Below are 13715 nucleotides of genomic sequence, written 5' to 3' on the forward strand. Positions count from 1 at the left end.
ATAATTCAAAGATTGATTTACTACTAGTTGTCAGCCAAGCTCAACATGATGTCGGATCACCTTTAGTATGGGATGACAATATTAAGTATGTTGTATCTAAGCAAATCTGCGTCAGAAATCCATCCAATAAAAAGTAATTGAGAGACAAGTCCCTTTGATTTTCCGACTTAGGTTTAATGTTGCCTATTCTTATCCACAATATGAATAGAAGATAGATTTATCACGACTTGTTTTAAACGTTTGCAAGAAAAACAATAATGTGCAAAAAATATTTTTTTTTGTCCAATTGTAGGGACACAGACAAAATGATTTATAGAATTTAGAAGTTCAGGAAACGATCATTCTAACGGGATTTATGGTACACGTTTCTTATTTCCGTCATTACTTGTGTCGATTTGTCATATAACTGTTCGTTATATTCACTTTTCATCGCATTCCCGTATTTGGGATCATCTGGAGGATGTAGATAACAGTGAATTTTCATTTTTGAAATTAAGCTATTTTTGTTACGAAGGGATGAGATGTAAATGATCAATAATGATCTCCTCAAAACTTTCCTTTGGTAGTATACATTAGACACTGTCTGCATTGAACTTTCACTTTTATATTGGACTATTTATATTGCGTAGTAAACTGTGTGGAGAATAGGGTGACCCGGGGTCATACTGAAATGGGGGGGGGGACCTGGTCATACTTATGAGATCGATGTGAATTGTATTGGGATGATAGAATAGCATACTTAATTTTGCGGAAGAAATGCCATTTTGACTCGAAATGCATGCATGCGTATTAATGTGCATCGGATTTACATCGAACTAGTGAATCAGACTTACTTTTTATTCTCCAATGAAATTGTTGTTTGATATTTATATCGTTAGTATAAGTCAGACCCTTACTGGTTGGCATGGTCAAAATCACAAATTTGCACTTGCATAACTTCTTGCGGATAAAGGGTCTGAACATATTCAAAGCATAGTTTGACATAAAAATGTCTACAAACCGATGTAAAATATACAATCACATGTCATTGTCTTTTGAAATTTCAATTATCTAAATAACCATAACTTTTTTTGTGTTTTTCGTTGCATTTTCAAGGTTATAAATGTATTTTGATATTCACAATCAAACATATAGGCACACATACTTCCCAGAGGTTACCAATGTATTCTGATAGTCCTAATCAAACGTATAGAGACAAATACTTTCCAGCACATACATGCAAGTGTGCCAAATTATGATTGGACGATTTTCAAATTGACATAGCTTTCCTATAAATAATGAAAACAAACTGAAATACTTTAAATATATCTACCGAACATATATTGAATGTCATCAACATTGTAGTTTCTGTGTAAACGAGGAGGTTATTCATATTCGGTCTTGATAGGAAAGACCGAGTATAATTAACCCCGTCGTTTCCAAAGAAATTATCAACATTGATGCCAAGTCGTGCATGTCTGCTCGTGCATTGATTTCGTTCATTTGTGAAGCACAAAAATGGTCCTAGCTTTCGAATAAAATACTCGAATGAATTGGAATTTTCTTTGTACGTGTATAATTAGAATATCTATTGACAGTATCAACAACAAATCTTACTCCAATTCCCGTGCGGTTGAATGCTCGTCCATTGTGAATTTTGACGGGTAAATGCAAATACCGGTCTATCAAATGGTTAGATTTGAATTGTTTTGAAAATTACATTGAGCACTCTATTTTGGATTCCCTATTCATTGGTATTGTAAAATGTACATTCTAAAACACACACGCAGATGCACTCAAATTGATTGGCTAATATTCATTTACATATATCCCCTTCATGAATGAGAGAGATGTGGAATGATATTGAATTCATATTGAGATACATATTCCACTTTTTGGCACGCTGTTTTTGGCTATATTTAGCTCTAAAGCTTCATAGTTATTTCGGATTTCAAACATATCGGTTGAGCATCACCGAAGAGACATTATTTGTCGAAATGCGCATCTGGTGCATCAAAATTGGTACCGTATAAGTTTTACATTATGACACCTGGGTCGAGGCCTCTGCTGGTGGACTGTTAGTCCCCGAGGGTCTCTACAGCCCAGTAGCTAAGTACTTCGTTACTAGCTTGAAAATACGAATGCATATTTAATTGCTGTAATAAAAATTCATTTCAAAATTAAGGATTAACTCCCTCACGCATAGCTCTTATCCTTGGACGAATTTGGCTCCACTTTTTGGCACGCTGTTTTTGGCTATATTTAGCTCTAAAACTTCCTAGTTATTTCGGATTTCAAACATTTGGGTTGAGCATCACTGAAGAGACATTATTTGTCAAATGCGCATCTGGTGTATCAAAATTGGTACCGTATAAGGTTTACATACATATAAACACTCTTAAAGGTCCCTGCATAATTCCTAAATGAGTGCATTATATTGAGTTACATATTAAGTAAGATATAATCAAACTTATCAAACATAGAATGTACTTGTTAATCTCTTTATGCAAGGTGAAGATAACGAACAGTGATCAATCTCATAACTCCTATAAGCAATACAAAATAGATAGTTGGACAAACACGGACCCCTGGACACACCAGAGGTGGGATCAGGTGCCTAGGAGGAGTAAGCATCCCCTGTTGACCGGTCACACCCGTCGTGAGTCCTATATCCTGATCAGGTAAACAGAGTTATCCGCAGTCAAAATCAGTGTGCCAAGAACGGCTTAACAATCGGCATGAAACACGCCAGACAGCATTTGACCCAATGCGAGGTTGTATTGACGAACTAGATCGTTATAACGACCATATAATTTTCGAAATGCTGACTTCAATTAAGACTGTTGAAATTCCTGTACCATCAACTTGTTTGTCAGTAGCTTACCTCGATTTAAAAACTGACTATACGCAGAACAAGCTCTCGCATATCGAATCAGCATCTTCACAAGTCAAGGGTTATTGATTCGTTACCTCGCACTAACCCTTGACATCAGTCGCTATTTAAAAGTTGGGCTCGAGAAGAAAAATGATTGGTTTGCAGCCTGGAGCTGCTAACCAATCAGACAACGGCTTTTATAATCGGTCGAAACCAAAACTAAACAGTAAACACGCATGGCGACGGCATTATGGTGTAGAATTTGTGGCCAATTAGTACAAGACAGATACCATCGATTGATTTTTGGGAGTTCGTTTTGTTTGAAGAAACAATTAGACGAGGTTTTGGGGTATGAGCCGAATGAAAATGATGGATTGTCGAAGTACGTGTGTCGACTATGTTTTAACAAATTAAACAAGTTGTCTAAAATTGACTATGAACTATATAATAATATACAACAATTAAAGGACGAAAAATGTGAATTATTGATTACGTTACGAAATAATTTAACACGCAATGATGTTGAAAAGTGGGGCGACTATCAGCGTCACTGCATTTCCCCCCAAAATAATGGAAACAACTTCGTAAGGTAGCGATTTACCACTGCCGGTTTTAGTCCCAATAAAAACATCTTTTCCTTCTCTGATACATGATATCGAAAGCTTTTGGTTTTCAGTCAAATGATCGATTTGATGTTTTTCACATCTTTTCATCAACGGACGCCATTTTTTACTTTCTGTTTATTCCCTTACCAAACTTTCATCTGAAACAAGAAATCCCATTGGCTGATTAATTTTAACGTTTCGCGTCATCCTTTTTCTCGAGCCCAACTTTTAAATAGCGACTGATGTCAAGGGTTAGTGCAAGGTAACGAATCAATAACCCTTGACTTGTGAAGATGATCGAATCAGTTGAGATATATAAACATGCCTTGCAGACGTCTAAATCCTCCGTGTGCACGTGATTAACATTGATAAAGAATGGTGTTTTTCATTATGGGAATTCATTTCAAAATTTAGGATTATCTCCCTCATGCATAGCTCTTATCCTTGGACGAATTTGGCTCCACTTTTTTTGGCACGCTGTTTTTGGTTATATTTAGCTTAAAACTTCATAGTTATTTCGGATTTCCAAACATTTGGGTTGAGCATCACTGATGAGACATTATTTGTCGAAATGTGCATCTGGTGCATCAACATTGGTACCGTATAAGTTTTACATTATGACCCCTGGGTCGAGGCCTCTGCTGGTGGACTGTTAGTCCCCGATGGTCTTTACAGCCCAGTAGCTAAGTACTTCGTTACTAGCTTGAAAATACGGATGCATATTTAATTGCTGTTATAAAATTTAGAAATTCATTTCAAAATTTAGGATTATCTCCCTCATGCATAGCTCTTATCCTTGGACGAATTTGGCTCCACTTTTTTGGTACGCTATTTTTGGCTATATTTAGCTCTAAAACTTCCTAGTTATTTCGGATTTCAAACATTTGGGTTGAGCATCACTGAAGAGACATTATTTGTCGAAATGTGCATCTGGTGCATCAAAATTGGTACCGTATAAGTTTTACATACTACAAAAGCCTACGACGTAAGATTATTGATAGTGATAAAACTCACAGGCATGATGCGCGTGTATGCATGTGCATTATTTTTATATTTCCCCTTCCCATTGATTTTTTTTAATTTATCTTGTAATCAGATATCTAAACTTGTAATGCATCGACATGCTCAACTTTCTTGACAGCGTGTGCATGCACGTGCATGCACTGATATTTGATTAGTTGATACTAAAATGTTCATAACTGATTTCAAATAATATGTCAGTAATCAATAATCAAATCAATAATATCAAAGATACTGACCAACATAAGATAGTATATTCAGACGCATCTGGTGCATCAAAATTGGTACCGTATAAGTTTTACATTTCGCTACACAGACTCATGTCTTCAAACCACGTGTAGAAGATAATGACTATCGTTATCTACATCTACAAATGATACACTATCATCCTGAAAGGTTTCAAATCGATCTTTTCTGTTCTTTATGAGAACATTACCAGAAAAAAAAAATAATGACTAGTACTAATTGCAATGGGACCGTTACAGATGTTCCTCAAACATTTCAATATATAACTATTTTATAGCGCTCAGTCCTTTTGATGCTAAAAGTCACAGACATTTGAATATTAACCAATCATTAGTTTCTTTTTATGATGTATAGAATGTGTCTTAAAAATGAAATACAACAGGTGCTAGCCTTAGCCTGGTTTAGGTGAAACATCAAAAATTAATATCACAGAAAAAATGATAATACAACCGATTGAATTACGTTTCAGCACAATAAATCATTTCGAAAAAAGGCAAAATTCTATCCAAAAGCAAACCAAAATCTTCAATATACATGTATTAAAATTGTGTTGCCTCTGGTACTGAAATCCATAAACCTCACCAAGTATTTTTTTGTAAATCTCAGAGGTAGGCTCGTTTATTTTTATCCGTTTCCTTACGTTCATTGTAATGAACAAGACCATATTTCTTTTATAGATCCTGTTGACTATATTACCACTCAGTCGAACGTCCAACTGGGACTTTAGATGTTCATGTGTTGAAAATTAAAGAAACTAAAATGATATATTTTGTAAAACTCTTTACTGCCAATACAACCCAGGATCGCAGCTAGATGAGTTCGATGTGGAGTCTTGAAATGTCCCAAGACGAAGCCCTGGTATGTTTAGTAGCATCCTGGAAACATGAAATTCATATTTTGGTCCGATCATTCCCATGCAATTCCATGCTATTAATATTATAGTGAAATCAGAAACCTTGTTTTTATTCATCATCTAAGGGATCGGTCAATATTTATTGGGGGATTGCAAAATGCAATAGGACACATATTTATTTTTACTTGCATACTGATAGTACTCCAACTTTTTTTTATTTTCAACACTGATAGGACAGCTATATATTTTTTTGGGCAAATGCATCAATGAACAAAAAATATCATAAGGTATTTCAAACTTTTAATTGAACTATTTTAAAACAATAATACTTAATTGTGTGCATGCTTTATTTCATGTCCAAATTAAATTTACTAAAAAAAAATTTGCAGTAAAATACTAGCACTTGAATTTTTTAAATATAAAAACATGTAATGAAAGGTGAAGATAACGAACAGTGATCAATCCCATAACTCCTACAAGCAATACAAAATAGATAGTTGGGCAAACACGGACCCTTGGACACACCAATGGTGGGATCAGGTGCCTAGGAGGAGTAATGAAAAATCTTTAAAAAAGTATTCAGCTGTGAATGAAAGTGCAAACATTACGTGTAAGTTTTGCATGGAGTATGGATTTCAATCACAGAAGCTAAAAATAGTATATCATGTTGGTCATTATTTGAAAGACACAGACCAGAATGCAATTAAAATTTAAAGACATCTTTAATAATTTTACAACCTATGGATGGGTCAAATGCTGTCTGATTTTGACTGCGGATAACTCCGTTTACGTGATCAGGATATAGGGCTCACGGCGGGTGTGACCGGTCAACAGGGGATGCTTACTTCTCCTAGGCACCTGATACCACCTCTTGTGTGTCCAGGGGTCCATGTTTGCCCAACTCTCTATTTTGCATTGCTTATAGGAGTTATGAAATTGATCACTGTTCGTTATCTTCACCTTTCGTGGAGAATACTGAGATGTGAAAAATAATTCAACATGAGACAACAATTCAGTAAAACAGTAATTGAAAAATAAGGACTTTAAACAACAATTTAACCAAAAAAAAAGATGAAAATAATGAGATTTCTAGACAAATAACCGAACAAACATGACAAAGTAACAAAACTTTTTCAGGAGCTTAAATCCCTCAGCTGATATAACTGGAGATACAATTATGAAGAACACTAGAGGTTTTTAAAATGAAGTAAAAATGGTGTTTAATCACACACACACACACACACACACACACACACACACACACACATATATATATATATATATATATATATATATATATATATATATATTTATTAGATAGGATGCACACTTTTTAATTGAACATCTAATATAGGACAGGGACTTTTTTGTATTTTTAAAAGATAGGAGATGGGTCTTTTTTAAAATGGAAATGTGAAATGCACCGTTCCCAACCCCGCAATAAATATTGACCGATCCCTGAATCATTGATTTGGATTGGAGACTATGAGATGGTATAACATACAGTGCATTAAGGTATGCTAAGCGAATGCAATTCCGCGGCGAATAATTTGCACATTAATTGCACAACAGAAGATTTGTATATTGATTATGATATGAAAAATATATATAAAAGGACATATACATCTAACAGATGACTTTGAAATAACCTTGAATACGGTAAGCTTTAAAAGTATAGATTAGAACGGTATTAGATTGGTCTGTGTTATCCCCGGTGTTCGTCTTAAACGTGTTTCTGTTTATTTCGTTATTTATATGTTAATTCGTCCGCTCCATTTATAAATATGCTGTCTACTGCGGTGCTATATATTTAAATCCAAAGTTAATGGCATATTCACCGGGTAGATACACTAAAAGGTAGCACCCTCTCATGACGTACATTATGTGATATAACATCGAAATCTGATGCTAGTTTGTTCTTCAAATGTTTCTAAAAATAAGTATTCACCAGAGAGGTACTGTATTACCCCGTCTTCATGGCATGTGTTATGTACTTTGATATTCAATTGTAAAATTGGAACATGTTCTAAGTATAGAAACTGTAAGACATTTATTTAACTTCCTGTAGGTAAATCCAATTTGATTGCAATCGTGATATTACATAACATGAACAAACTCTAATTATCCAATAAGTCAAAATGAAAAGTGAAGATAATGAACAGTGATCAATATCATAACTCCTATAAGTAATACAAAATAGATAGTTAGTCAAACACGGACCTCTGGACACACCAGAGATGGGATCAGGTACCTAGGAGGAGCAAGCATCCCCTGTATAATATTTCACATTACCCGATAACATTGTTCCTTTGTTTACATGTTATGGTCTGATAGTTATTGAGTGTGGTGTTATGGAGTCATGACCAGGTACTTAACTCTTAACTCTTTGTCGCACGAAAATACATGCCAGTGAGTTAGAGGGCTCAAATATTGTTTATAATTAATGAATTTTATTTGAAAAACAAGCATCTGTTATATTCATGAAACCTTGTTTGCCCAACTTTCTGTTTTTTTATCCCTTAGAAGACTTATGAGATTGATCGCTGTTCGGTATTTTCACTTTTCATATACACATTTGGCAATATTTTTATCTTTCAAATGTGCATCAGTACGTCTGGCATGTTCCAATCTCTGTGATAATCCTATTTTCATTTTTTAAAAATTCTATATAGGAGTAATTAAATTGAATATTTTCATCTTGAAATTGCAAAATGGCAAACGAAGAGAAAATACTCCAAACAATGACGATATGATGAATATGGAATTCTCGTAATTTGCGTTTTGGTCCTTTATATTATTCAGACTTTACAACTGCTTGACGTGTAAAACATGATTACCATTGCCAATCATGATTTTTTAATGGCGCAAGATATATATAGACCTGTTTATTAAATAGAGTATTTTGTATATTATATGGACCTTCATTTGCTTTCGTAGGTAATACATTTGTTAGTTTAAAAAAATCCAAACTGAAACTGATTGCATTTTCAGGATCAAGATTGGTCATTATCAGAAAATGGGCGGTTCCACATTTAGAGATGCAATTTTCTTACTCAGCTTTGCTTCTGTCATCTCAGCAGGTATGGTGTTTTTGTTAATATCGAATCAACAAATCAACAAATCTTATCAAATATTGCATTATGAAATTATTATGTTATAATATTATTCTTAATTTTGTGTTCATTATAGCAATATGTAGATATTGATCCCTATCCATTATCTTCACCTTTTCCCAGTTCCTTACTGACAATATTATATTGAATCGTTGAAGTACTTAATTGACTTGTTAACATACTGTTTAACCTTTTAGTAACGCCAAAGAATATTTCCCTGATTTCAGCTTATTTAAGTTTTTGCTTTTGTTTTAATTAGATGAGCGTTCCGCAAATTTTATCGTTGCTATACTGATCTTATTATACAACATGTACTTAGATACTGTTTCTTTGTGCTTCATTCTACGTGTGTAATTGTTGGGCTGTTCTTTGCATTTTATTTGGACTACCAATCACTCCATTTACTTGATGACGATATAGGGTTCACAGGGGGTGTAGCAGAAAGGTGATGATAACGAACAGTTATCAATCTCATAACTCCTATAAGCAATACAAAATAGATGGTTGCGCACACACGGACCCCTGGACACACCAGAGGTGGGATCAGGTGCCCAGGATGAGTACGGATCCACTGTCGACCGGTCACATCCGCCGTGAGCCCTATATCCTCATCAGGTAAACGGAGTTATTCGTAGTCAAAATCAGTGTGTCAAGCTTGCTTTTCTTTGGCACCCCGTCCCTGCGGATTCCAGGACAGCGTGTTTGACATATTTTTACTTTAGAGGACTTTTGCAAGAGATGATACAATTAATCAAGCTGTTTCCATTTCTATAATGATTAACGCTGTCAGAGGTGAAAAGAAAAAAGGGTATCTTATGAGATAGGGGACATAGTGGACATCAATTTACTTTTATGTTCCATCTACAAGCGTGCATAACATATTACAAAGCCTCCGGTAGGTCTCTTAAAACGATGTTCAGATCTCAGTATTCCATCCCTAGTATTAGTGATATCTATGTGATAGCATCTATTGTAGGCAATGTATGTATGCGATATCTTATTCATTACAATTTTACTGAAATTATTTAAAATATTTGAATGAAAAACATCTGCTTATATATTTGCATTCAGTGAAATGGCCAGAGGGAACATACTCATTAGTCAAGCCAAAGGCCGGATGTCCCTCTAGGTGGTTGGAGGGATGGAGATACCAGGATAATGAAGATGTTAATAACCGAAACATTCTAGGAAACGGGCATCATTTCTTTGGTAAATAATCACGATATCTGAATAAGATAGGATATACTTTTATACTGCGTCATTGGACGGATATACCGTGCTGTTTTCAAACACCATGACAAAACAAAAACAACCCTCATGCTCCCAAATACATCACATACAAGCTATGCCCCTGCTACGGATAGTGTGAACTCAAAATAAGATACTCTACAGTGTCCTTCGCATTTAATTTGTACTTAGATATATTTTGTTAAATATATACTAACGACAATTGAACAAATCAGCTTCATGATTCCAGCTTCTACATCTTGAACTTCCCATATTTACGTAGCTATATTCTTTTATCATCCGCAATTGTGTTTATATGAAGGGTGAATATAACGAACAGTGATCAATCTCATAACTCCTACAAGCAATACAAACTAGATAGTTGGGCAAACACGGACCCCTGGATCTCAACCAATTTGATACGCAAGGCCTTGTTGTGTGTATGATTGGTTTCTAAATCGAGGCAGATTACAGATAAACAAATTGATATTTAGGGATTTCAACATTCTCATTTAAAGAGGCTTGCACCTGAGATTTGTAGTAATGTCAATGTTTTGGGAAGTGTAATTTTGATTTCTACATTGAAGGAAAAGTGGGAAATTAAAACAAACTGGGTTCGCAACGCTTGTTATTGAGCTACATTGTGCTAAACATTACCTTTTGCATTTAAAATGTATTCAACTAAACTCGATGTGTCTGTTGATGTCAACACTGCATAAGCAACACAAATCATATTGTGTAAGAACACTACAGATAAAATAGTTTAACACTAGTAATGGAAATAAATGATGACCTTTTTGGACTTGATATACGAAACAATCATGACATCAAATTTAACTTTAAAAGGACACATTAGAAGTAATGTCGGTTTCGAAAATTTAGCATAATTTTCAAGGCCTTGTCTTGAAATTGAAAATGGAACTTAAAAAGTGTGAGTCAAAGACCATATCTTTAAACTATTGACGAAAATACTCAATTTTTATGTAAAAATTTGAGTAGATTAATTGAAAATCTTTGAATAATCGGTGTTTTGTTTGCAAAACATATAGCAAAGAAATTAATGAATTACAACATTACAACAATTGAACTGGTTCTAAGTCTCAAGTACTCGTATCATAAATTATAAAACTGAAATACACGTATAGGAGTATAAAATAGAAGTTGTAGGGATGAAACAGAAACTGTAATATACCGCAGATTAAACTTTATTTGGTTTATCAGTCCTTCCACTACAGGATGCCAATCCCGCCAAACCCTTTTAAAATTTGAATTGACCCTTTTTTCAAGTGCATAGGGCTCTTTAAGGAAGTTAGCTCTTGAGCTTTTGAGCAATTTCGGTCTGATAAAATGTTATTCGGTCGAGTAATATTGAACCAATTGTCCAGTAAGTACCAGAGGAACTTTTGATGCACTGCGCCAGTGGGGGATTTAGAGGGGGGGGGTCCAACAGTCCTCCTACCTTTCGCCACAAATTCAAAAATAATGCAAGTAAAAACTCACGACTTCTCACCCAAAATGGCTGAGTATTTTGGATAAAACTTTACTTTCACCCCCCCCCCCGTCGGAAATCCTAAATCCGTCACTAATTTGACATCGAAGAAAACGGGAACGTGATTAATTAAAGTAATTTCATCACTTGGAATAAGTGTCTGAATTCAGCCAATTTCAGACATTCAAACTTACGATATTTTATAACTTACACACAGGATTCTGTGTACAGTCTTGCAAGAACGAAAATGGGTTCAGATTAATCACTTCAAACCATATTGAAGGTGTACAAATGTCATAAATGCTTAGAACAGTTGCCATTAAATCGGACTGCATTCCAGTAACGAGACAGACGTCAAATCCTTACAATGTATGGGTGCTGGTGCACCCGTCAGGGCAAATTGTGTCTGGAGGTTGTATCTGTTGCGCAAGTTTTTGTGTTGTTTCAAATCTTGTCATATATTAGAAATAGATTATATTACTGCTAAGCAAAATTATATGGTAAAAGTATCACACCATGTCAGATATCATTCCCATTGTGGTATCATGTCATTCAATAATCAACATATATTTGATTTTTCATGTTTTTGTATATCATAATTTCTCAATTCCCAACAGCTGTTTAGTTCCTTTCGTTTTTGTAGTAACTGTTGTTGATCATTTTGCAAATTGTCTTGATATTTCAAAGCTAGCATTTTTGTACTCTGATCGGTGGCTATGTTTTATTATCATCATGAACATTTGAACATCACCACTGTCATTTTTATGTTACGAATTGATCATGGATTGGTAATAATATCCAAGCAACTGATATTAAAGTATTCCAAGAGGGTAAATGTAATCAATCTAAGAAATATTCAAAACAAATTAAAAGATAGATAATAAACTTTATTTGAATTTACAGTAGCACTAATTTGCATTTGAAACTTAAAACACGTTCAATTTTCCAGTGCATAACGGTTCATTAGAACATAAATGACAACATTCTATCATTTTTAAAATTATAATACACTTTATAAAAAATGCTCCCACATTTTCATGAATATTCTCTAATCGTTTGTAGCGATCTAGAATCTATTGTTGCGATAATGGAAAGTGCAAATATTCAATGACACTCACGCCTCCGTCACTGGATGTACACGCGACTCTCTGGACAAACAACATCAGGGTTCTAGGATTTTGACTTCAAATCCAGGAGCTCTGTCATTTGTTCCATTCTTATATCTGTCTGTACCTCCATTTCTGTTTTCTTGATGTTTCGAGGTGACGAGAAACCAATATAACTGCGATTAGTGGAATAATTATCATCACTAAAACAAAGTTTCCGATATCTGGAAAAAGAATAATGAAAATAAATTTTGTGGCTGTACTGAATATTTTTAAACAGAATACCAGTGGTTTAATGTGCAACCAATTTGTCTCTACTTCACTTGAAAAAAGAGAGGGGGGGGGGGGTTCTGATTTAAAAAAAACCCTTTTATACCAAACGAAACATTACTGAAGCATATAGGTTAAATGAAGCTTTAGATGAAAGCAGTTGTATTACACTCCATTAGGATGCTACCCAAATATAGTATCTAATGAGTCTTATTTCCTCGCATATAAAATTGAGACCCCCCCCTCCTAGCACCACCAACACTGTTTTTCGCAGTGTTCCACTATGTCCAATGCAATTTTTTTATAATTTGTTGAACAAACTTTATAAACATGTTCAGAATGTATATATATATATACATGTATGAGAATGAATAGTGAACATTCATTGAATTAATTTGTAAAATATAAATTACAAACCAGTTCATGCTTCTGTGAGATGGATGGCTCGACGTCCCGCTTGTCGAAAGAACTCGTACTTTTCAACTTCAAAGGCTGTTTATAATTGTTGTTGGCAAACAGTCAGGTAGGGATTTTTCTTTGTAGGCGTTCAATCTACGAAGTGTTTGGAGTACAGTCTATAACTAGTACAAGTCCATGATGTTTCGAAGGGTCGTAATCAATTTGTCTCATCAACTTTAATCACGCTTTTCGGATCTTTTGTCTGTGCCAGAAAGGGGTAGAATGTAATGTTTTTCGTATAACCATACTTTTCCATCTTTCAAGAGTCCTCACCCTGAGCAGTAGTATCTTGCTTTTGATCCCTTCGTTTCTTCCCAACAGATGCTATTTTACCGGAAGTATCGAAGCCTAACCAAATTTTGAAATCACGTGATCACGTTATATAAAATCTAGAATAAACACGCGTTCCGGCACTAACTCGAAAATGGGCTATTCAAACATTTGGTCTCAAACCCCATTTTTTATACATCCAT

Source organism: Ostrea edulis, chromosome 7 (genome assembly GCF_947568905.1).
Source record: "Ostrea edulis chromosome 7, xbOstEdul1.1, whole genome shotgun sequence".
NCBI classification, from domain to species: domain Eukaryota; kingdom Metazoa; phylum Mollusca; class Bivalvia; order Ostreida; family Ostreidae; genus Ostrea; species Ostrea edulis.